This window comes from Rutidosis leptorrhynchoides, chromosome 5 (genome assembly GCF_046630445.1).
Source record: "Rutidosis leptorrhynchoides isolate AG116_Rl617_1_P2 chromosome 5, CSIRO_AGI_Rlap_v1, whole genome shotgun sequence".
NCBI lineage: Eukaryota > Viridiplantae > Streptophyta > Magnoliopsida > Asterales > Asteraceae > Rutidosis > Rutidosis leptorrhynchoides.
Genome location: NC_092337.1, coordinates 390,563,466 through 390,589,259, shown reverse-complemented (window position 1 = coordinate 390,589,259; position 25,794 = coordinate 390,563,466). Strand labels below are relative to the sequence as shown.

Genomic DNA, 25,794 nt, shown 5'->3' with positions numbered 1-25,794 from the left:
CTAGATACATATGCAAGCTATAATCTGAAAGGTAAGTGCAAACGAACAAATTAGTTAAACGAACAATTACTCGACCCACCCATTTTATAACCTATAGTTAAAAAATTACAAATTATACACGATTAATCGACATCAAATAAAGATATTAATAAAAAAAAATAAACGAATAACATTAAAATCATTTCGAAGAAAGAAAGATTTACCATGTCCGGAACTATAATTGATTTCGTCTCCATCAATTCTTCGAAAACCTACTGCAAATAAAAGATCACACACGTGATTCACCTATTATAATTTGTCTCATTTGCCAAAGGGTAGAACTCTAAAAGGACAGTCGTAGGAACTTTAACCTCCCACAACCTAAACAAACCCTAATTCAACAAAATGCAAGTCAGACAACTGCACTATGCAAACAACAAAATTAATTGAAACAACTCTTGTTTGAAATTTAAACCTGAAATCAGCTGCATACACCAAAAAATATATTGTTGTGCAGAAAGTGGAAAAAACGACTGAAAAAAATTGGCATCACTGAAGCAAAATGCTGAAAATAAATCCCATGAACATGACACATAATATTTTTTGGGTAAAGGGTTACCCCGGCGAATATTATTAAAAAAAATAAAGAATGAAACATGAAGTTCAGGAGTTACAAGAGTGTCTTGCAACCAGACAAAAACAACCAAGAAACAAGAGACAAACTAAAACATTTGACTCAAAACCACCAACAACTAGGGAGTATTTTTGCTAATCCAGATGCCACGCCTGCCGTAGTCTTGCAACTTCACTCGAGTCTTTAAACCGTATAGATATAAATTTTAACCTGACCACTGAAAATAAGGACTCAAACAGTTGATTAGCGTTTCGAATATTTCCTTTGAAAAGATGATTATTTCGCTCCCGCCATATTAGAAACAGCAGCACCAAATACCAATTTAGCCTCCACCACTTTAGCTAAATTTCGAGATGCAACTGGAGCCAACATATCAACAATCAATTTCCAGTTTCTTCCTCTTAAAGGCGGCATAATAACATCCAACGCCTTATCCCAAACTTTTGCTGAATACGAGCACTCGAAAAATAGGTGCTTGTGTGAATCTGGGCAAGTTTTACACAGTGGACAAACCAACACCGTACTTTGATGAATTTCCCATGCTTTTAACCTGTCTTGAGTCTTTAATCGTTCTCCAATAACCAACCAAAGTAAAAAATGCGTGTCGAGGGATACAATTAGAGAACCATATTAACGAGTACCAATCAACTTTTTCACTCCGAGGCCTAATCGTATCCCACACGATGTGAGAAATCATGAAGTTTGGAGTCACCCCCTCTCCACCTTATAACATCACGATCACTAGTTATGTCAGGAGAAGAAATCAAATTAAGTACCGGGTATTTAACTACCCAATTTGCAGGCCATCGGAAATGAGAGTGGTGAATTAAATCACTAACCATTGTGTGCTCATGAAACCCTGCACCATGTATATCCCTCCATGACACTATATTTGACAAAGGCCCAACACTCGACCATCCATCAAACCATGATGATGTGTGTTGACCATCACCAATTTTGTGAACAAAAAATTCGCGCACAATAGGCCTAATATTCAGGATTTTACGCCAGGTCGTACTCGCATCAGCAGTCGGCTTCACTTCCCAAAAATTATGCTTATGGAGCTTGTGCATACGAATCCAGGAACACCAAATAGATTGTTTGTTTGAAAGAATATTCCAGATGTGTTTAGACATAAGAGCAACATTCCAATATTTAAGTCTTTGAATACTCAAACCTCCTTCCTCTTTCGGTAGACATATATCATCCCACTTAACTTTCGCTTTCTCACACTTCAAGTCTCCTTGGCACCATAGGAAACCGCGAATTAGTCTCTCAATCTCTTTGATGATTGCATATGGAAGCATAAAAGACGATGCCCAATAAATCTGCATAGCCGTAAGAACAGAGATTATAAGTTGAACCGTACCTGCAAACGAGAGAAATTTGTTTTTCCAGTCTTGAATTTTATTTTTAACTCGTTCCACAAGCACCAAACAATCCCTATACATCAGTCTAGTAGAGACTAATGGAACGCCAAGGTAGCAGACAGGAAGCTTTTCCTCCTCGAATGGCATAATCGATAAAATCTGATGTTTTAGGGGCGATGAGATATTTGCAAAATAAGTCGTACTTTTTGGCAAACTAGGCACTAGACCCGAGCACTTCTTGAATTCCTCCATAACATCATGAATCGCCACAATAGGCACAATACTCCCATGAGAAAATAGAAACAAATCATCAGCGAAACATAGGTTGATGATTTTTAGTTTGTCACATCGAGGATGAAAGCGAAACAAATCATGACTACGCATATTTCTCTGAAGCATTAGAGTAAGAACTTCCATGACCAACGTAAATAGATATGGGGACATAGGATCCCCTTGACGCAGCCCCCGTTTCCCCTTAAAGAAACCATGAAGAACACCATTAATGTTAATAGAATACGAGGTAGTAGACACACACTTCATGATCCATCTAACCATTTTCATCGAGAAACCAAAGTAAATAAGAATTTCTTCAAGAAAATCCCAATTCACCGTATCATAAGCCTTTTGAATATCTACTTTAAAAGCACATCGAGGAGTTCCACGATTTAAATGGTAGTTCTTCATAAGCTCTTGAGTAAGAAGGATGTTATCCGATATACTTCTTACCGGAATAAACGCCGATTGATTCTTACTCACTACCTCTTCAAGGGAAGATTTTATGCGGTTAGAAATAATCTTACTTATACATTTGTATAGAACATTGCAGCATGAAATAGGCCGATAGTCATTGACTTTGCTCGAAGATTGAACCTTAGGAATAAGGGAAATGATAGTATTGTTCAATTCCGATAATAACTGGCCATTGCGAAAGAAATCCTGGACTGCTTTGGTGACTTCCTCGCCTATGATACCCCAAGCATTTTTAAAAAAAGTTGATGAGTAGCCATCGGGCCCCGGAGACTTGTTTTCACCAATATCGAAAATAGCTTGTTTTACCTCCTCGTCTAATATAGGTCGGATCATATCCGCCGCTGTTGAAGGAGAAATACTTTTCATAAATAGAGTGCCTGTCTCTCTTATTTCATTGCAAGGAGTATTGCTACCAAGAAAAGTTTTATAATGTTTAACAAAAACTTTTGCAACCTCCTGTCCTTCAAATAAAATATCATTCACGTCACGAATAACTTGAACTCGGCTCCTGTTAATCTTACCCTTTACTACTTTATGAAAGTAGCTAGAGTTACTATCGCCCACCCTTAACCATTCAACTTTAGATTTTTGCTTCAAAAAATCCTTTTCTTCTAAAATGGCTTGTTGATACTTTTTTAAGGCATCACTTTCGTTTTGTCTATTAACCACTAAATATGGGTCTGCATCGAGTGCTTTTTGGGCTGCTGTTGGTCCCTTGATAACAACAGGAGTATTGTAGAGGGGGGTGAATACAATTTCTTTTCAAATAACTTGACAGTTAAACCGATTAGTATTCAAGCATGCAAGTAAATAGAGTCACAGGTAATTTTCAACAGTTATTCTTTATTGATTGAATCACAAAGAATCACAACTATCCTTGGTGGAATGATAGTTGGTTGATACAGATTACCTAGATTATAGCTAAGAGGTAAACTAACAGCTATTACACGTTTTGACTCTATAAAAAATAAACACACACCACTAGTTGTTACAATAGTGGATACAACAATTTATAGTAGTCCTATTAACCGTATAATGGTTCTATTGTCCACTGGTACATAGGATGTCTGTACTTGTTGAGACAACTATATCAGAGAGCATGCTCTCTTCTTTCCTCTTTGGTAGCTATTTGCAAGAACACCCCAATTCGGTTTGGCACCACTATTTGATTAAACAAATAGAATGTTGTGTTCCCTAGGTGATGACAAAGTATAACCCATGTCTGCACATGCGTTAAACTTCTGCATTCCCACGTGGTCTTATAAGGTCACTTGTCAGCCGCCGACGCGTGTCCTTTTCTGTTCAACTTTGTCTTTGACTTCTGTTGAATAGTACCATTGATGTAGACCACTCGGGAAACGACTATGCTTATAATGGAGCATAGCTGTCTTGTGTAGTGAGCTGCATTCCAGCTGTGCTGGTTCTTCATTGTTGAGCCACTTCATGTTCTTGATTTGCTGAGTACACATCCTGTGCTGATTGAAGAACACTGTCTACCTTGTGCTGGTAGACTGAGCAGCAAACTAAACACTCGACACAGCAATATCTGCTGTCTATACATGAACAAACTTGTGCTGACTGCACATAACACTTTAGTGCAAATAAATTACAGTTTTGTCATAATTAAATCCTTAATTATTTTGGGGACTCAACAATCTCCCCCTATTTGATGATGACAAAACCTATGACATGTAGAGAAAACACTAAAGTCAGCACGGAGGGACCTAATAAAAATAGGCAGTAAATTTGTCCCTTTTTAAGTTTGTTTTGGGATCTTTTGCTGAGTTATCCATATCTTATAATTTGATATGATTTGGAAGATAAACTCATTTCACTTTCATTACAGCACAATATGTACAATAATTACAACAACAACAGAATGAAAAGTGAATTAAACAAAAGATACAATTTGAGCACATAGGAGACTATCTATCTTTATCTTTTTCTCGTTCTTCTTCAGATAGCTCCTCTTGTTTGATTCTCCAGGCTTCAGGGAACAGATAAGGTACATCAGCATGCTCAAATACAGGGATATGGGGAGGTAGAATGATGGGGCCTTTTCCGGTTGGTCCTTCACCATTGGATTGCTTTCCTTTAGGTTTTTGAGAGAGGACTTCATCTACATTCACCACTGGTGCATTCTCAAACCTTGTTGCTTTCTTGAAGAGCTGTTGGAGTTCAGATTTAAGTGTATTTTTGATAGCACTTTCACCTTTACCAATGAAATACTCCAAGATCTCCATCCATTCACTAAATCCAAGGGATCTTAACTCATCATAGTTTATTCTTTCTTAAACTTAATTCTCCCTTACAACATTGAACGCTCTTTTTGACCCTCTGTTTACTTTGATGATCCTGCTGGGATTGGATCTTCTATTCATCACATCACCATACCTACTCCTATAATAATGATCAGGAAATTCACCGGTACGAACAGATTCTATAGGAGCAGTAGCAGGTGCTTTCTCAGCAGCTTCCATCTTATCAAATGCCTTATCCTGTTCTTTGACAATGGCTTTGGCTAATTCTAGGGACTCAGCCTCTTGCTTTCTATCAGAAGCCAATTTGTCTTCTATATCCTGGAGCCTTACCCTCTCAGCGAGTTCAGCATCAGCAGCCTCCCTTCTTTGAATTTCAGCTTGTAGACCAAACAAATAATCGTCGGCAGTGATTTTCAGGGATTTTGCTGTTTCAATCATCTTTCTACCCTCTTCAGTTCTCAGGGCAGCACGATACTCCCTTAGATACATACCCAGCTGGTGAGCCTCTTGAAATTGAGCTTTCTCCTCATCAGTAGAGAGCCTTTGACCACTGTTGTTTAAGTATACACCAATTTCAATGCCATAAGTCAAGGCAGTGATGTAGAGTGGCTGATCAAGGGGATGATGCAGCAATCTAATTTGGCGTATCCTTTCATTGATAGCAGCTTGTCTTTGCTCAAGCAATTCCTGTACAGTGATCTCCAGCCGGTAAGCATCTCTTTCATCTGGGTTCATTTTAAATAAGTCTGGCTCACCATGGGTAACTGAATCATCTTCCCAAGTTCTGTGTTTACCATGACGTTTTGGGGAAGATGGAGGATACATGATTGATTCACCTATGCCAGATGAACTCACTGGAAACTGATTGACACGATTATCCTTTGTTCTGTTAAAATAAGTGAAGGTCTGGGGAGAGATAGGTGATTGAACAAATAAATGATCTCCACTACCCCAGACTGTAAAGTCAGCAGGATTAACCGTATCATCATATTGATTAGCACCCAGCTCAACCACCTTGGCTGGGTCTTCAACACTTGTAACACCCAGCAGCACACTTCTGGCTGGGTCTTCATTCACAGCACTCCTTACTGTGTCTTCAGTACCAGCTGACTGATTAGTATCAGCTGGTACAACCACCTCAGTATCTTCATCAGCTGCCTCAGATAAGGTCCTTTCCTTAGGGGCTGATTGTCCCTAGGAGCAGATTTCACCCTTTGTTTATTTATGGGCATGGGTTCAGCTGATGGTTCTTGTGTTGATACTAGCTCAAGTGGAGGCAGGTAGGGAACGATAGCAAGATGCTCCCCCTGAATATCATCATCATCAAGATTGATTGTTTCTGCTCGCTTATGTTGTGTAGCTGGCTGTGCAGAAGATGTTGGGCGAGAAGATGAGCTGGTTTCTAACATAGCATCTAACCACTTCATAAAAATGTCAGTTCTAACTTCTCCCCCTGACTCAATAGATGCAAGATAATCTTTCATTTCTTCTGGAGTCATCCGTTTGATCCTATCTGCTCGCTCAGCATACAACTTTGCCCTCTTTTTGTCGTATTTGATCATGAATTTGGCATTTCTTTTTCGTGCATCCTTTTTGAATTTATCAATGTCAATCAGGTCATCATCAATGTCCCTCTTTTTCGGGGTCAGCCATCTCCTATGCTCAATTCTGTGACGTTTAAGAGCAACATAGGCATCCCATTTGACATTGAAGGCATCATTTAATTCTTGCTGTCTCTTCTGATGTCTCTCCAGTTTTCTTTTCATTCTTCTTTCAATAGTTTGAGAGACAACAAAAGCTTCAGCAATAGCCAAAGCAGAAACATCACTGGGCTTACTGCCAGAACCAATATCATCCACTGATGTGGCAGACACACTGGGTTGAGATTCACCAGCTGCCTGTACACCAGCTTCAGTATGAGCGTTGCTGGGCTTAGTGCCAGAGTCTTGACCAGTAGAACCATCACCACCATCACCATCACCATCTCTCCTTGGTTGTTTTGGAGCCTTTTCATGCTCATGTTCCCCCTCTGATTGTTTTCTCTTTTTGAGTTTCTTTTTAGATTTCTTCTCCCCCTTTTTGTCATCAGCAGGGGCAGAAAGGTGAACAGGGGAGACCTGTCCATCAAGGTCACTATCTGAATCTGGAACAGAGAATGCAAAATTGTTCCAGTCAGCAACTTCAGGAGTAAGATGGGCACCATGATCCACGCCAAATTGTCGAAGAAGAAGGTTGGAAGACCTAACTTCATTGCTTGCAACACCCATAGCCATCTGCTCAACAATGGCCCTAACATCACCCTGTAGGGTAGCCAGTCGATGCATATTTTCAACCATTTGAACATAAGCAGAAGCAGGAATCATGTTAGCCATTTGCTGTTCCTGTGAATCCAATCTCTCATGTAGCACTGTATTTTCTTCATTAAGAAAAAGAATTCTGCGATTAGCAGCATCTAAATCAGCTTGAAGACGAGCAATGTCCTCAGTATACTCATTGTGAGAGATGATTCGTTTCTTTAAGTCCTCCTCCTCTTCATGTTGTTTGACAATGGCAGCCACCGCAAGATCTGCAAAGGCACATACTTGTTTGAGCTGGGATTCAATATTAGAAGTGGTAGCTTACCCAGCGTTACGTATGGCTTCAGTCACACTATCAACAATAGCAGTGTGAATGGTGGATTGTAGATCAGGTATAACCTCGGCTATTGTCTTATAGACAGCCAGGGTGGAGATGTCAGCCACCTCATCAGCATTAAATTTAACATAGCTGGTTGAGGGGTGGTCAGAAGCAGCTGACACAGGATTACCTCCGTGGGGTGGTGGAGGTGGAAGGTCAGAATCTGACTCGTCACCATGATCACCATCATTTTTACCTTCACCCGAAAGTTTAGAACCACTTGTATCCTTGTCAGCATCATCAGTGAGATCCACTGGTTTATCTTTGGTACCAGTCACATTATCATGAGTGACTGGTTCATCCTTACCAGTACCTTTATCAGCATCACCATCAGAAGAAGATGATGATGAGGAAGAAGCTGATGACTCAGAAGGTACTGGTGAATCAGGAATATTCTGCATAACATATTTACCAGTAGAGGGATCTCTGATGAACTTGAGAGGCCTCCATGTACCAGGCCATGGAGAAGCAGCTGGAGACATGCCAAAAAAATGATAATATGGCTGCTCGTTGATCTGTTCTAAAGTAGCCAGCCTCTCATAAACTTCTTCTTGAGCTGGTCGATCAAGCTGAGACAATAGTTCAGTCAGCTCCTCGCGAGGCAATTTGCTGGCTGAGACTATGGCAGTTTGAGGATCAATAGTTAGCTGATCCACCAGCAGAGCAACTCTGGGAGTAATAGACGCTCCCCGATAGATGAAGTTAGGTACAACTTCATCAGGATCTAGTACCTGGCACACATAAGGTTTCTTCTCAGCAGAAACAGAAGCCTGAGAAGAATCACTGTGCAGTAGGTGAAGAAGCAGCATCTGTAGCATCTTTAAAGAAAGTATCCGTTGTGAAATCAGACACCTGTAGATTACCAGTGAAATCCACAGTAATAAAGTGTCTTGATTGAAGATCAGAAACATCCGGAATAACACTAGTAGCATCAGTATCCACCGTTGGCTCTGTGGGGACATAGCCAACATAGCCAGTATTAACAAAATCAAGACCCTCCAGAACAGTATTACCCTGTGAACCAGAATCTGATGGAAAAGTAGCACTTTTACCAGCATCCATGATAACATCTTGTGCATCGGTAGTAGCAGCAGACGCAATGTCACCCTTTGGTTCAGTGACAGGTTCATCAAGTAGAACATCCTTGACAATATTTTCAATTACTTTTTTAAGAACAGGAGGATCCACTATGATTTCATCTTCCACTTCAGGTGTAGTAGTTGAAGCAGCAATACTGGGAGCAGTATCACCAGCAGCTGTAGAAGCAACAGTACTAGCATCAGCACCACCAGTAGGAGAAACAGTAGCACCAATACCAGTAGCAGAGGCAGCAATCTGCTCAGTAGGAATAATATCATCTTTAACTTGCTCCCCCTCTGCCTGTTCATCTACCCTGCTAAGAACTGAAACAATAGAACATTTTATGTTAACAACTGTAGAACCAAATAAATTTGACTCAACAATTGCATCTGATGTTGGTCTCTGAGGACAGACTGGTGATTTGGTCAGCCCTTCGAATGAGACAGAAGAAGGTGTCTGTAAGTACAGCTGTGACTCTGCTGACTCATTGGCGACACATGTTGACCCAGATAGTGTAAGAGTTCTGGCTGGTAATGATGTAGGAGTGAGACTCTTATCATGATCCGAGTAACATAATGGCTGTGCAGTATCCTGAGCTGGTTCAACACGATGAGGACCCAGCTCAAGTTTGCTTTAGGGGTCAGGTATGTGCTCTGCTGGTTGTACTGTCAGTAGAGGATATAGCATTAAGTTCAATTTTGAAAAATGTGGAAGTATCTGGCTAGAAGAGTATGGGTTGCTACTCTTCTTAACATTAGTTTTAAAACCAGTCAGCTTGGGAGCCAGGGTTATACCTTTAACTCCACTTTCATTTTTCAAGACAGCAGATAAAAGATTTTTAATTATGTTATAATTTTCTGCTGATTGGTCTAGAAACGCACCAGGTTCCATAGCCACATCCTTTGCAGGAGCAGCAGTTGAGACTGGTGCAATCTCCCCTGTGGTGAGCCTGGAGCCAGCTTTTGCTCGTTTGAATTTGCCTGTTACCAGGGAATAGTTAAGCAACGGATTCTAATACTAGAAGTGGATAGTCAGTATATAAGACTAGGGTTGTTCTTTATGATCAGAGCGCACTAGATTCTAATACAACTACAGCTTTACCAGTATGTGAGACGGTGGCTGTACTAGTTGAGGTAGCTGGCTTCTTCCTTTTTACAGCTGGCTTTCGCTGAGGTCCCTCCCCCTCAGCTGGTGCAGCACCAGAGGCAGCCGGTTGGTTCACTCCACCTCGAGCAGCAAGATACTCAAGCATGCCTGGTGTCAGGACATTATATGGAGCAGCAGGAGCATCTTTTGGCATTCCCCCTTGTTTTGGAGGCAGGTCGAATGATTCATCAGCAATCTGCTGGTAAGCTTCACCCAGCTCATTTTCAAAAACAAGGCTCAAAAACCTTGGAAAGGGGATTAAGTGTGTACATTTAGGTGCAAGCACCATTTCCCTTAGCCTTAAGTAAATTTCACCGGCATAATCAATATTTCGATTGAACAACATCCCATGACCAATCTTCAGCTCAAAATCTGAGCACTGATCAAAGCTCCCGGACTTGTGACTGATGCAATGAGTCAGCAAGCCAAAGAAATAGTTCCACAGAGGTGGCATCTGCTTCCTTAAGGGCGTATGAGCCACTAGTCCATCAAACCCTATAATCTCCAGTACCTCTCTTCTAAACTCATCACTGGTTGGTGAATTAACTAACGGACCAATGTTTAATTGGAGAGCACGTCGGATGGCATCAACAGTGATGGAGCAGGCTAGGGTTTCAGTCACCATGCCACGAATACATGGAACGTTCTGTTGAGTGGTGGTCGTGGTGTCAGTATACCAGAATCTGGCCAAACAAGCCGGATAAAGACGAGAATGTACGCCGGTAATAGCTCGAGCCAGTGGTGATTGTCTTATGTAATCGATAAGCGTATCATAGCCCAAGTTGGCTTTGAATTTGGGAATTGAAAGGGCATGAGCAGCATTGCCTCTTGATAGGCGAATGAAAGAGTGTTATGGTGCATTTGCAGCCCTAACAAGGCTTGGGTGCAGGTTGAACAGAGGGCCCTGCACCACTTGTTCTTCGATGACCGGTGGTGGTTGTTGTTCCGGTTGTTGTGGTGCTACCGGTTGTTGTTGCTGTGGTTGTTGTTCCTCTGGCTGGTTTGCAGCAGGTGGTGATTGATGTTGTTGTTCTGCCATTGATGATTTCGTAGAAGATGGATGTATGAATTGATTTGAAGATTTGGGGATTTTTAGAGAGAAGAGTGTGAATTTGAAAACTGAATAACCGAAGGTTATTATGGAAGATAAAACACTCTTTTAACCGTTGTGATTGGGTAAAAAGGCAGGAGAGAGAAAATGACAACTGCCATTAGCAGGCGCGTGGGCAGATGTGACAGACTGGCACACTCGAGGGGACACAGACTGTTGATTTGACGTATATATGGCTTGAACACTCATACCTCCCATTCAACATTAAATGCAGCAGGTTTTAATTCAAAAAAAAAATGATCTAAAAACCACAAAATAAGTTATGTATTAAATACAAAATACTTTGTTACATTTAATATGTCATGAATTTAATTTAAATCATTGGGAGTAAATGAGTTTCAGATTTAAAGAATCATTTAATTTTGTGAGCTATTTATTATTTCAATTAAAAACATTTTGAGTAAACAAAGTATAAAAGACCTTGTTGTGCTGAGTGTTTTACATGTAGGCAGTAAGTGATCAAAAATGACTTACTGGTTTGCCCTACATGTTGTAGAGCCAGCACACCAACAAAAATTGTCTTTTATTTAAAGTTCAAGCATACCCAGCTCAGAGATGAGATAGTTAAATCGTTTCTCATCTAAGGGCTTTGTGAATAGATCTGCTAACTGCTGGTCTGTTGAAATAAAATGTAGCTCCACATCTCCTTTTTGAACATGATCCCTTATGAAATGATATCGAACGTCAATGTGCTTTGTTCTTGAATGCATCACAGGATTGTTGGTGATAGCTATTGCACTTGTGTTGTCACAGTAGATTGGAGTCTTTGTAACATGAACACCATAGTCTTTCAGCTGACTTTGCATCCACAGTACTTGAGCAGTACAACTACCAGCAGAAACGTATTCTGCCTCAGCAGTAGATGTGGACACAGTATTTTGCTTTTTGCTCGTCCAGCTGACTAGCCTACCACCCAGTAACTAGCAACCACCAGTAGTACTTTTCCTGTCTATTTTACACCCTGCAAAATCAGCATCTGAATACCCAATTAGCTCAAAATTCTGGTCTTTAGGATACCAAAGACCACGTTTAGCAGTAGCTTTCAGATACCTAAATATCCTTTTGACTGCTAGCAAGTGTGACTCTTTAGGATCAGCTTGATATCTGGCATAGAGACATGTGGCAAACATAATATCTGGTCTGCTGGCTGTGAGATAAAGTAGGGATCCAATCATACCTCTATATTCAGTGATATTGACTGGTTCACCATTGGGATCAGCATCTATTTTAATAGTTGCTGCCATTGGAGTCCCTATATCTTTTAAACAGGCCAGACCAAATTTCTTTAGCATATCTTTGATATATTTATCCTGACTTATAAAAATTCCATCATCAAGTTGTTTAATTTGCAATCCCAAAAAGTATTGCAAGTCTCTTTGTAAGCTCATTTCATATGTCTTTGACATAAGTTTTGAAAAATCTTGACAATGTTTCTCATTTTTAGATCCATAAATAATATCATCCACATATATCTGTACCAGCAAGAGATCACCATCTGTCTCTTTTGAGAACAGAGTGGTGTCAATTGTTCCAACTTTAAAACCTATACCAGTGAGATACACATGAAGTGTCTCATACCATGCTCTTGGAGCCTGTTTGAGGCCATAAAGAGCTTTGTCTAGCTTGTAGACATGGTCTGGATATTTACTGCTTACAAAACCAGGAGGCTGTTTGACATAAACTTCTTCTTGCAGCTTCCCATTTAGAAATGCAGATTTAACATCCATCTGGAATACCCTAAAGTTCATCTTAGCAGCATACGTCAAGAACAGTCTGATAGCTTCCATCCTAGCCACTGGAGCATAAGTCTCTCCATAATCCAATCCTTCTTCCTGTTTGAACCCTTGAGCTACCAATCTAGCTTTGTTTCTGATCACAATCCCATCTTCATCCATCTTGTTCTTGAAAACCCACTTGGTACCAATGATTTTCTTAGTTTCATCATCAGGTTTAAGTACCAATGTCCAAACCTTATTCCTATCAAACTGGGAGATCTCTTCTTGCATAGCTCCTGCCCAGCTTGGATCTTTGATTACTTCATCAGGACATTTAGGTTCAATGGTAGACACAAAATTTACATGCATACAGAAATTGCTGGTTGCATGCCTTCTTGTTTTAACACCACTAGCCAGATTACCAATGACTTGCTCAATTGGATGCTCTTTTATCCATCTAGTGTTATGAACAGGTGAGCTTGTCGTGGAACACACAACATCTAGATCATCAGCTGGTTCAAAGGTATGAGCAGCAATTGGAGACGGCTGTTCAGTATTAATATAACCAGTACCAGCTTGTGATCCTTCAGAACCAGTAGACGTATGCTCAAGTTGTAGGACTTCAGTAGTGCCAGTAGGTCCACTTGGTTTACAAACAGATGGAACAGAATGTTCCATCTCATCATCAGAGAACCCAGCAACATGGATTGGCGAGGGATTTGCAGCTGGTTCCTCTTCATCGTCAAGAGCTTGCTGAGTAGGCTCTTCAAACAATAACTCTTCATCTTCTTGACTGGAAGATGAGGCTGGGGCAGTTTCATCAAATGTAACATTAATTGATTCTTCAAAACAACCCCTTCTTTTATTGAAAACCCTATATGCCTTTGACATGTTGGAATATCTCAAGAATATACCTTCATCAGCCTTAGCATCAAACTTGCCCAGCTGATCCCTATTGTTTAGAATGAAACAGGGAGTGCCAAATACATGAAGAAATGAGATTGAGGGTTTTCTTCCTTTGAGAACTTCATAAGTAGTTTTTTGATGTCATTTCACAATTAGAGATCTATTCTGGGTAAAGCATGCAGTGTTCACAGCTTCTGCCCAATATGAATTTTTTAGCCCAGACTCGGCTAACATAGATCTTGCTGCTTCAATGAGAGTTCTGTTTCTTCTTTCTGCAACACCATTTTGTTGAGGTGTTCTCACAGCAGAAAAGTTCTGTGAAATACCTTTATCAGCACAAAATTCTTCTAATGTAGCATTTCTGAATTCTGTACCATGATCACTTCGTAGCTGTTTCACCAGTTGCTCATTTAAAAGCTCCATTCTTTTGATAAAATTGATAATTTCATCAGCAGCTTCACTCTTTTGCTTCAAAAAGAATACCCAGGTGTATCTGGAATATTCATCAACAATAACCAGTGTATACTTCTTCCCACTACAGCTGGCCACATTAACAGGACCAAAAAGATCCATATGAAGTAAATGAAATGGTTTCTCAACAGATGAGATTTGCTTTGATTTGAATGAGGCATGGTGATGTTTTCCCTTTTCACAACCAGGACACAGTCTGTCCTTTACATAAGACATGGTGGGTAGCCCAGACACCAAGCTTCTACTGGATAATTTGTGAATATCTTTGAAGTTGAGATGTGAGAGTCTCTTGTGCCATAACCATTTCAGGTTGTCTGCTGCCTTCGAATAGAAACAAGTATCAGTTGTTGTGACTGCTGTGTTCATGTCAATTTGATACATGTTTTCATGACGTTTTGCAGTCAGCAGTGGCTTCCCTGTCTTATCAAAAATAGTGCCAATTTTTCTTCTGAATTGGACTATCTTGTTCTTGCTTGTCATTTGGCTTATGCTGAGTAAATTATGTTTAAGCCCAACTACATATGCAACATTTGAGAATGTGACATTCCCATTAGTCAAAGTACCAAAACCCTTTGTGTAACCCAACGAATTATCTCCATACGAAACAACTGGACCATCTTTTTCTTGATAGTCCATCAGCAGGGACTTACATCCGGTCATATGTCTCGAACATCCACTATCGAGATATCAGATTTGCTTGTTTTGAATGCCCTGCACAGTAGCTAAGAGATTAGTTCTTTTTGGGAACACATCCAAGGATGGGTTCTGGAAGGGTCATCTTTGATGATCTCTTCCTGTCTGCTGGTTTGCTTGAAGAAGCAGCAGCAGACGGGATTGGGGTAAAAGGACACCGGTTGGCTAAGTGAAACTTGCTGCCACATTTGTAGCATTTTCTCACATTTGGTATCGGTGATGGGTCAAACACATTGTAGAGAGGATCGAGGCGATGTTTGGTTACTGCCTCAATTAGCTGGTCAAGCTTAACTGTCATAATCTCAGTGATAGACAGCTCTTCATTCGAGTCCACTTTTGCTTTTCCCTCAAGGGCAGCTTTCTTCTTGGAACCAGTACCATAGTCATGACGTATTGCTTTGCCTTTATCATTTGACGAGCCATTGTGGGAAGTTACTGGCTTATCTACTGAAGCTGATGAACTAGAAGAAGTTTTTCCTGCTGCCTTGGACTTGCCAGTATTACGTTTGACTGGCTTGTCTGCAGCTACTGGTTGACCAGTAAGTTTGTCATCAGTGGCTCAGCACAATTGGAACTCGAACACGAAGGGAATCAGTAGGTTTAATTTTTCTAAGATTATTTTCAGTGATTTCCCTTTTAATACGTCTTTCTTTTGGAGTCATGTAGTAGATGCTTGAGGGGTCAGTAGTCTCATCAATTGAGGTACTGGCTTCTCTTACTCTAACCTCATCCTCCAAAATCTCTTTCATGGCAGGTGGTGGGGACACAGTAGCAGGTCTAACAAATTTATTTGTCAAGACCTTTTTACCTTTAACTATCTTGGCAAAAGTATTTGGCAAGACAGCTTCAGGATCTGTTTCAAGAATTGGGTCCATGAAAGTAACCTCTGCAATAGCAGCAGCAGCAGCATAGTCACCAGCAAAGAAAGCTTCAACTTGGGCAGGCACCTGCTCGTTAACACACTTTGCTGTGCGTTGAGCAGATGTACACCATGAAGCGACAACCTTTTTAAGATTATCCAGCTGGTTCTTGACTTCTGCTGCCTCAACGTGAAGAGACCTTAAAGCAAAATTTTGTTTTTCAAGTTTGGAAATATCATCTTTCAAGATTTTAATTTCATCATTTTTGCATTTAAGTTTCTCATTTAAAGATTTGTTGCCTGTTATCAAAACTTCTTCACGTTTGCTGCCTCTGCATAAGTCAGCTCTTAGGTAGTCAAACATTTCGGCCTTTTCATCATCAGTATAAGTTCAAAAATTATCAACCTTATACATCAATTCAGTTTTCCATTGAGGAGAATCTCTTTTCTGATCAGCTTCCCTCATATCAGCCAAAAACTTGCTACCACTATCATCCTCATCAGACTCCTTGACCTCCTTGGCCATTAAACACAGCTTCTTTTCTGGAGCATAACCAGCACCATCATCATCAGTATCACTATCAGAGGAAGACAACGAGCTGGGTTCATCCCAATCATGATGCTCAGCAACTAGAACCTTTTCTGACTTTTTACCCTTTTTATCAATCTTAGCACTTTCCTTCATCTGAGCTTTCATAGCTTTGTACTTGTTCTTGTACTTGTCAGCTTTTGAGAAAGAGTTAGCATGTGAAGTTGAAGGTTTCCTGGACATGCATTCAGCAGCAAAATGTCCAACCTTCCCACAATTATAACACTCAGATTTAGGACCCTTGACTGACTTGCTGCTATACCTAGCACTCGGTTTCTTACTCCCTTTGTATGACTTGCTGGTTCTATTACGATTGAACCTTTTGAACTGCCTAGCCAGTAAAGCCATACCTTCAGCAAACCCTTCTGCATCACTTTCATCATCACTGCTTTCTTCAGACCCAGTACCACTATCCACATCACTCCCAGCTGACTCTTCTTCTGCCAGCATCTTTTGAACCAGTAAAGCCTTTTGAGCTTTCTTTTTAGCAGCAGCAATAAGAGCAGTATCATCTGTCTTAGAAGATTTTGAAGTGGTGGGGGCAGACCTAAAGTTTTCTTTCAAGTTAAGTTCAAATTTAGCCTCTGCCTTCTCATGGTTCCAAAGTGAACTGTAGAGAGAAGACATGTTAAAGTTCTTTAGGGTCTGAGTGGTTCTTAAGGAGTCAGTAACAGATTTCCATTTAGTAGGCAGTGAATCTATGAATTTGTTAACTTGTTCAAACTCAGTATAGGTGACATTCAAAGTGATCAGGTCAGCAATCAAGGAGTTAAACCTAATGAAGGTTTGCTTAAGGGTTTCATTCTTGTAGGCAAAGAACATTTCATATTCACGTTTTAAAGCAATCATTCTGTTCTGCCTAACTTCTCCCATACCCTCATAGGTAACATCTAGATAGTCCAACATAAGCTTGGCATTTTCTTTTCCCTTAATCAGTTTGAACAGTGGGTTAGGCAAAGTTATAGCTAACAAGGTTCTGATCTTAGGGTCAAGTCCAACACGACGTTATCCTCAGCATCCCATCTAGAAGGAGTGAGAATAACCTCTCTGCCAGGAACAGCAGGAGTGTCAGCTATAGCTGGTGCACTACCAATAGTCTCAGTAGGCACAAATGGACCATCTGTTGCGATACCAGGCATGAGTAGGTCAATAGACTCAAGGTGAAGCATGAATCTTGCCTTCCAAGCTTCATACTCATCTTCATCAAATTTGGGTGGTCTATTGGATGAGCCATTTTCAAGGTAAGCTGTATTAGAATATGCAGCCATGAGAGAATTCAGATCCAATATATTAATTATCAAGACTGAAGCTCTGATACCAGTTGTTGGTCCCTTGATAACAACAGGAGTATTGTGGAAGGGGGGGGGGGGGGGGGGGGGGGGGGGGGGTGAATACAATTTCTTTTCAAATAAATTAACAGTTAAACCGATTAGTATTCAAGCATGCAAGTAAATAGAGTCACAGGTAATTTTCAACAGTTATTCTTTATTGATTGAATCACAAAGAATCACAACTATCCTTGGCGGAATGATAGTTGGTTGATACAGATTACCTAGATTATAGCTAAGAGGTAAACTAACAGCTATTACACGTTTTGACTCTATAAAAAATAAACCCACACCACTAGTTGTTACAATAGTGGATACAACAATTTATAGTAGTCCTATTAACCGTGTAATGGTTCTATTGTCCACTGGTACATAGGATGTCTATACTTGTGGAGACAACTATATCAGAGAGCATGCTCTCTTCTTTCCTCTTTAGTAGCTATTTGCAGGAACACCTCAATTCGGTTTGGCACCACTATTTGATTAAACAAATAGAATGTTGTGTTCCCTAGGTGATGACAAAGTATAACCCATGTCTGCACATGTGTTAAACTTCTGCATTCCCACGTGGTCTTGTAAGGTCACTTGTCAGCCGCCGACGCGTGTCCTTTTCTGTTCAACTTTGCCTTTGACTTCTGTTGAATAGTACCATTAAACCACTCGGGAAACGACTATGCTTATAATGGAGCATAGCTGTCTTGTGTAGTGAGCTGAATTCCAGCTGTGCTGGTTCTTCATTGCTGAGCCACTTCATGTTCTTGATTTGCTGAGTACACATCCTGTGCTGATTGAAGAACACTGTCTACCTTGTGCTGGTAGACTGAGCAGCAAACTAAACACTCGACACAGCAATACATGAACAAACTTGTGCTGACTGCACATAACACTTTAGTGCAAATAAATTACAGTTTTGTCATAATTAAATCCTTAATAATTTTGGGGACTCAACAGCTGCATCAAGCTCTAATCGACGATCAACAACCTGCTTACGAAAGTTCTCCTTGGCCCACATTAATTTGCGGAGTGGCTTTTTAAGGAGCTTTAACTTCTGCACCACACGAAACATGGAATGACCTTGAACATCTACTCTCCATCCAGTCTCAACAATACTTTGAAAATCCTCATGTTTTGCAATGTAATTACTAAACTTGAAAGGCTTGGGCTTTAGCACAAACGGGGAGGGAATTTTCAACACAGCGGGGCAATGATCCGATATTCTGTACGGTTGGAAGATAACATAGGCATTAATATACTTACGGATAAACTTGTCATTTCCCATAACTCGATCTATTTTGCAAAGCATCCCCATCTCCCCATGCGGCTTTTGATTCCATGTATAACGGAATCCCGAATGATTCAAGTCGACCATATTAATATTATATATACATTCTTTGAACTCTTGCATAGCTATGGTAATTAGAGAAGTACCAGCAGTAGAATCATCAAGCGATAAAGAAGCATTGAAATACCCCACAATAGCCTAGGGATCACTTCCCACGCATCCCATGTGCATATCTAACTCTCGCCAAAGAACTCTTCTTTGAATGTAACTGTTGCTAGCATATATGAGTGAGACATAGAAACTACAATCACCATTTATTTATAGAAGAAACACGGCAGTGAATAACCTGATCGGAGGTTGAAATCACCAGTAGATTTATAACATCAGGATCCCATCCCGAAATAATCCTAGTACCACTTATACATATGTTGTTGTTGGATGTCCAACTCCACCTTGGGAAAACCGAATTACATATACCCGTTAATTTTTATAGAGACATGTGATTCCAAAATAGCACATAAACATAGTTTATTGCTAGTTATAACATCCTGAACCTCTTTTTGTTTAGGGGTTTGGTTCAGACCCATAATATTCCAAGATGCCAAACTAATCATTGAAACCGTCCAATACGGGTGTGCTTGCACCCTCCGAAATAATAAACGTCGTTGTTTCTCCTGTATCCTCCTCGACATCGCTGCTTTCATCAACAAGATGGAGTTTCTGATTATCATCATCTTCATTATCACGAAGAGCATTAAAAGAATTATCCACTTTTACCCCACTGCTTTTACTCGTGCCCCTGTTTCATTACAACTTTTAGCCTTAGCTTGCTTGTTAATAGGTCTGTATACTAATTTCGTCTTAGTTACCATTGGGATACGCCCATTACTTGGTTGTTTACTACCAATTAAAGAGCCTTTTCCCTTTGTCTTAGTAACCATTTGAAACCCATCAGCATCTCTTTCATCCTTCACTGGTTCGACGACAATATTTTTAGGACATTGTGAGTCTTTATGGCCAAAGACACAACAACAATGTGGCGGTGTCCATTCATACTCAACTCTTACTGCATCAATTGTTCGATCTTGCCCTTCTCTACATGGAGTTGCAACATTAACCGATTGTTTAAGCTCTTTTTCAGCCGAGACCTCAATGAGAGCACGAGCAAAACTTGGTCTCCCCCACGATTCCGAACACATAGTACTTGTAAATGAGTGGAGCATTTTCGGGATTCCAACCTTTGACGCAATCAAACTTAAACCATCCTCCATGAAACCCACAAGTGGAACATCATGTAATTCAACCCATATTGGCACCCTTGTTAAATCTTCCTTGGTGAGCGATACGTTCGGTGACCACTTGTTTAAAATAATAGGAACTGCTCGAATCATCCATGGGCCACCTTCCAAAACATCCATTAATCCTTTCTCGGTAGAAAATTTAAAAAAGAAAAAACCATTTGAATTCATCATGATTTAATCAGCATTTGTAGCAAAATTTTGAACCACAGGAAACGCCATACATTTACCCAGAAAGTAACCATACAATGTATTGTTGTACCTTTCCATAGCCTGATTAACCGAGGCCGTAGGTAATACAACATCAACTCCATCATCCATTGACCCTTCTTAGGGAATAAATCTGAAGTTCACTTTTTGTTTCTGATGAACTCCACTAGCTGCACGTAAATAATCAATTTTCGGAGCTTCACTATCATTCTTTTCTGTTGATTTCATACCAATACCTGTAATCTTATTAACCAATTCAGGGAATTCATGTGAGCTATTAATTGGAATATCATCCTTCTCCTTTACTTGGATCAGTTCCGGGAAAACATACTCGGGTACAGAATTGTCATCTTTTTTTGTCCTTTATATTCCCTGAATCCACCTCTGTATGGAAATCATAGTTTTCTTTTTCAACGTTTGTATCATCCACCAACATGACACATAATAAGCAAACACAGATTCAAATAAAGCTCTAAATTACTTGAATGTTCATCTTTGAAACCGGCGAAAACCACCAGCGTCAACTCAAAATGTGCAAACCGTAAACGAATTTCGACGGTCAAACACTCAGCGCAACAACCATCGCCGACACAGTTGGCGACTAAAGCAAGTTTCTAAGCAAATATGGTCCGTTTATGACATAAATGACATAGGTTCAGATAAGTGGTTGAAGTCAGGCAAAAGAGCAGGAATCGTAACGAGCGAAAACTTTAAGTTGCCACGCCAAGCTATGAAACCATTTCAACTCATTTGTCAACTCAAGTCGAATGATTTAATCATCACAGTCTCTTTTAATATTCTTCTTTCTAGAAAAACCATGCATTTTTTATTCCAAACTATGAACATCGGCAGGCAAAAGCAAGTGTGATGAATGGGAGCAATCGTTCGTGAAAGAATTTTTGGCAAAAAAATTTGGAAACCATGAGCAGTAATTTATGTGAGGGGAGGTGACCAGGTGGACCAATCAAAACACAATTATTACTTGTGTTAATAGAAGACGAGCAATGACATAGGCTCAAATAAGTGGTTGAAGTCAAGCAAAAGAGCAGGAATCATAATGGCTGTAAACTTTAAGTTGCCACGCCAAGCTACGAAACCATTTTAACTCATTTGTCAAATCAAGTCGAATGATTTAATCATCACAACCTGTTTTAATATTCTTCTTTCTAGAAAAACCATGCATTTTTATTCCAAATTATGAACATAGTCAGGCACAATCGTTAATACGAATGTGTCACGTGACTAAAAAACCCACTAAAAAACCTGTATTGCAAATCTTTGTGGTTTTCTTTGTGGCTCAGACATAGGCATAAACCAACCAATCGAAAACAAATCGTCATGGCTGCAATCCAGAGATTGCACAGCCATGATACGAAAAAGTTTATTCAACTTACTCAGCCCACATACAATACGTTATCATCACAGCCTGATTTCCTCTAGAGCACTGTAAGATCATTTGTGACGCATTTACAGGCCACCATGGCTGCAATTTAAACATTACCATGCCAAGATATGATCCCGTTTTTGTCGTCGTAAGAATGAAGTTTAAACATAAAGGTCACCTACAAAACAGAGCAACATAGATTCCCTATTATTATGAATTCAAAATGGAACGTCAAAATATTTGCAATTTTCGTTCAACACCCAAGTTAACTGAATATCAAAACAAATACATCTTTTTATATCAAATTCAACAAAAAAAACATATGACAGCTGCAACCATTGACCAACACAAATTGTAGTATGTATACATTATATTGGGTGGCGTGAGCTCACCATTGCTGCTATAACTGATTAGTGTGTCACTGAAGTTCTAGACGAACAGAAGCCAGTCAACAGAACCTATGATCGTCACCCCAAACAATTAACCCTAACAAAAGAACGGGTATACATGTATGGGTCATCATTATCTTGTAAAAGGAATTAATAGAATTATTATTATACAAACAGAAATACCAAAATAAGTACAATGGATTTGCTCCATATAGTTATCAAGAAATATTATGGGTTATGAACATGTGGATTTGAAGATGAATTGCTTCATATAGTTCTCTGAACACGCCGATTTAATAAAAATCAATAGCACATCAGACCCCATCTGAGATTTGGAACAATTTAATAACAATCTTTTAATTTGTCGATAAGATTCCAACTTTTTTGCAGCGACACCATTTTCTAGTGTTAAGCATTGAAAGAAAAAAGACATATATAAATACTATTGATACACTTGTAACGGGGATTGAATCATCTATACACATATATAGAATGATGAGGAAGATGTGCATTACATAACACAACATATACCCCAGTTAATAATGAAACATACCAGCATATGAACCAACATCAGCTATCAATAGCAGCAATATACTAAAATAACAACATGTACTACAGTTAAGCACCTGCAACATGAACAAACAACAAACAGTTAAACCAAAAATAAACAGGTATTACAAATTACAGATATAAAAATAATGAAAAACTAATCTCAAATTACACACATAAAAAAGCATCAATTTTGGAAGGCAACAGTAGCAAAAAAAAAAAAACAATAACAACACAAACACAAACACAAGTAAAATTTACTATGGAATACCACACAATTACCCCCTACACAACACTAATCGAACACACAATGGAATATATAATAACTAATGAAATATGAAGAAGATAAAAAAACGGTACCTTTAAAAGCAAACTTATTATTAGGAAGTCAATGTGTACAGTTAACAGAAGCCTTGCGACCTGGAATTGCAGTCTGTATGAACATAAAACCGCATAAAATTTGCATAAATAATTTGAATTAGGGTTAAATGAAGGTATAAAATTTTATTATAATTAAAATAAAGAAATTAAACCACATGCGCCCCTGGAAACATTGTTAATGATTCTGTTGCAACCACTGCCTATAAACACTCTTTCAACCTTAATGATTCTGTTGCAACCACCGCTTATAAACATTCTTTCAACCTTAATGATTCTGTTGCAACCACTGCAATTTTTTATTTTTATTTTATTTATTTATTTATTTTTTTTGCGTGTGTACAGCCACTTTTCAACAGCTCTCGGGTCCTGCACAAGCAGATTTAATACTTTCGACTTGAACCAATGAAAAATAGACTCTTCCATCTTTCCATAGACTATTTATTTGTTAAAAACGGAATTACGGTTTAAAAGTTATGACTTAACGAAAACAGCCCCACGACATGATTTGTTGCACTCTACTGATACTATTCTGTTGTTGTCCAGCAGCTATTAGCTGCTATATTCGAACTTTAGACCCATTTAAAACTTATTTAGACTCGAAAATACCAAACATATCTTATACCGTTTTAAACCTTGCCGTGAATACTTTCAATCCCAATTATTGGTTTTCTTCCAAACTTAACCGTTTTTAACTTACAAACCTGCAAAGTAGGCCCGAGATTCATTTTAATACTTTTGCCCAAAATGACACTTAAATTGGTTGACTACCCAATTTCTTATTTAACGCACCCGAGTGACCCAAAATCAGTCCACAGCTCTAAAATAACATTTTAAACATGTTAGAACTTCATATTTCCAAGAATAGTACAAACGGGTCAAATAGGACAACTATGACCCAAATGGGTCAAAATTTCCCAACTTAGCCAAACTAAGATCAAAACCCATTTTAAGAATACCAAGACCTGCATATACACTTGACACAACATTGTGGACGTGTCGAAACTGACAAATACTCGGTTTAACACCGTATGGTCCAAACGGATCAAAGGGGTCAAAATGGTCAACTATAACACTTTTAATTGTGTAATACCTGCTTTTTCATTCCAAAACTTGCATTTTTACATTTCAAACTAAATTATATTACTAATATACAACAAAACCAAAATGACACTTTTAGTTTAAACTTCAAAAGGGCGTTACACATTAACAAAACAAATACTTGCTATTGGGTTCAGCTTATTTGTACTAATAATTTCATTCGTTAAAATTGCAACTATCATTTCTTTTTTCGCAGTGCAAGCTTTCAATTAAGTTGGATATTTTAAATTCCTTGTGAAAAATGATAGAGAGATGCAACTGATGTGAGCAACTAAATGGTTGAGAGTGTTACCTTGAGGCAATATCCCATAGACAGATATCTGCAAATAAATAACATATGAAAAACTTAATCGAATATATTATATAAATGTATGTATGAAAAACTTAATTGAATATATTATATAAATGTATGTATGTAAGTGTTACCTTGAGGCAATATCCCATAAACGAATAATACACCATTACCCTAACAAAAAAAAAAGTTAAGACACATAACAGCACATACCTGGAGCCAGAGCAGCAGCGGTTTTTTAAACCCTAATATGCAGGAGATATGTCACACCAGAGCAGCAGCGGTTTGTAAAGAATTTTGTAGCCCTAAAACGTTAGCATACACGCTTGGAAAAAACCCTAAAACGTCGTGCAACACCATCGGCGATTAAAGAAAAATCTAACGATTCAAGCAATCAGTTTGCAATTGGAGAAAATAAAGAAAAAGGAAGAAGAGAAGATGTCAGGGGTATGGAGTAATGAAAAGAAGAAAGCAAAAAGGTAAGGGAGAAGGTAAGGGAGGTGAGGGAGAAGACATGGGACTGAATAGTGATGGTCGGGGGAAAATGATGGGAGCTGAAAATACGAAATTAAAAAAAGTGATAATAATAATAACATATGTAAAACCTTTGAAAACCGTGAGCAATAAAGAGAGCCGTCTACGTGGACCAATCAGGAGCCATTTTTCACTTGTGTATATAGAAGATGGATAATTGTAGCTTTTTGTGTAAACTTTGTTTGTATCAATTCAGGTGTTAAACTTTCAAACAATCGATGTATTCAATTTCTCAGTTTCTAACCATACATGATTTACCCCAATTATAGCTAATTATGTCAAAACTTGATGTAATAACAGGCATGAAATCCTTTAACCAGAATTGACAACTTTAAACCAAGCGGGTAATATCATAATTGTAGTGTTTTTTTTGTTTACTTGCCACATGGGCACATGGTATATCGAGCTGGATAACAGAGCATTACAGTGGATTTGGATTTTATTATTTATTATTTATTATATTATATATTATATTACTATTATTATGCATACAAAAATCATGATTTGTTTGATCATTTAAAAACTGATAATTCATCATTAAAATTGATAATTTTATCATTAAGTCACGTTTAACAAATGCTTGGATCTTTTTATAATTTAAAAATTGACAAATTAAACAATCATTCTATTTCAGTGACAAATTTATAATGCACACTCATGTCTTTCATGATCAAATAGAAAATAAAAGCTCGAGACACTTTCATGGAATGAATTTGTTAGACCATTTGTAGTGGTTGTTGGCATTGATTGGTGGTGTGTGTTGTTTTTTGCACTTTTTTGATGACTATGATGTGTGAGTTTTTGGTGTG

The 25,794-nt window shown here is 38.9% G+C and overlaps 1 long non-coding RNA gene across 3 annotated transcripts; it reads right to left on the bottom strand.

The window, feature by feature from the left end:
* On the bottom strand, positions 1 to 24,922 carry LOC139846520 (uncharacterized). 3 transcript variants are annotated; one of them, XR_011759085.1, is made up of 4 exons: positions 24,665 to 24,922; positions 24,452 to 24,479; positions 204 to 254; positions 1 to 91 (listed from the first exon to the last, which is right to left on the bottom strand). It is a non-coding gene; the product is annotated as an uncharacterized lncRNA (long non-coding RNA). The 3 variants fall into 3 exon arrangements; XR_011759084.1 differs by having other exon boundaries at positions 204 to 251; XR_011759083.1 differs by lacking the exons at positions 1 to 91; positions 204 to 254 and adding an exon at positions 18,755 to 19,302.
* Positions 24,923 to 25,794: the final 872 nt, after the last annotated feature.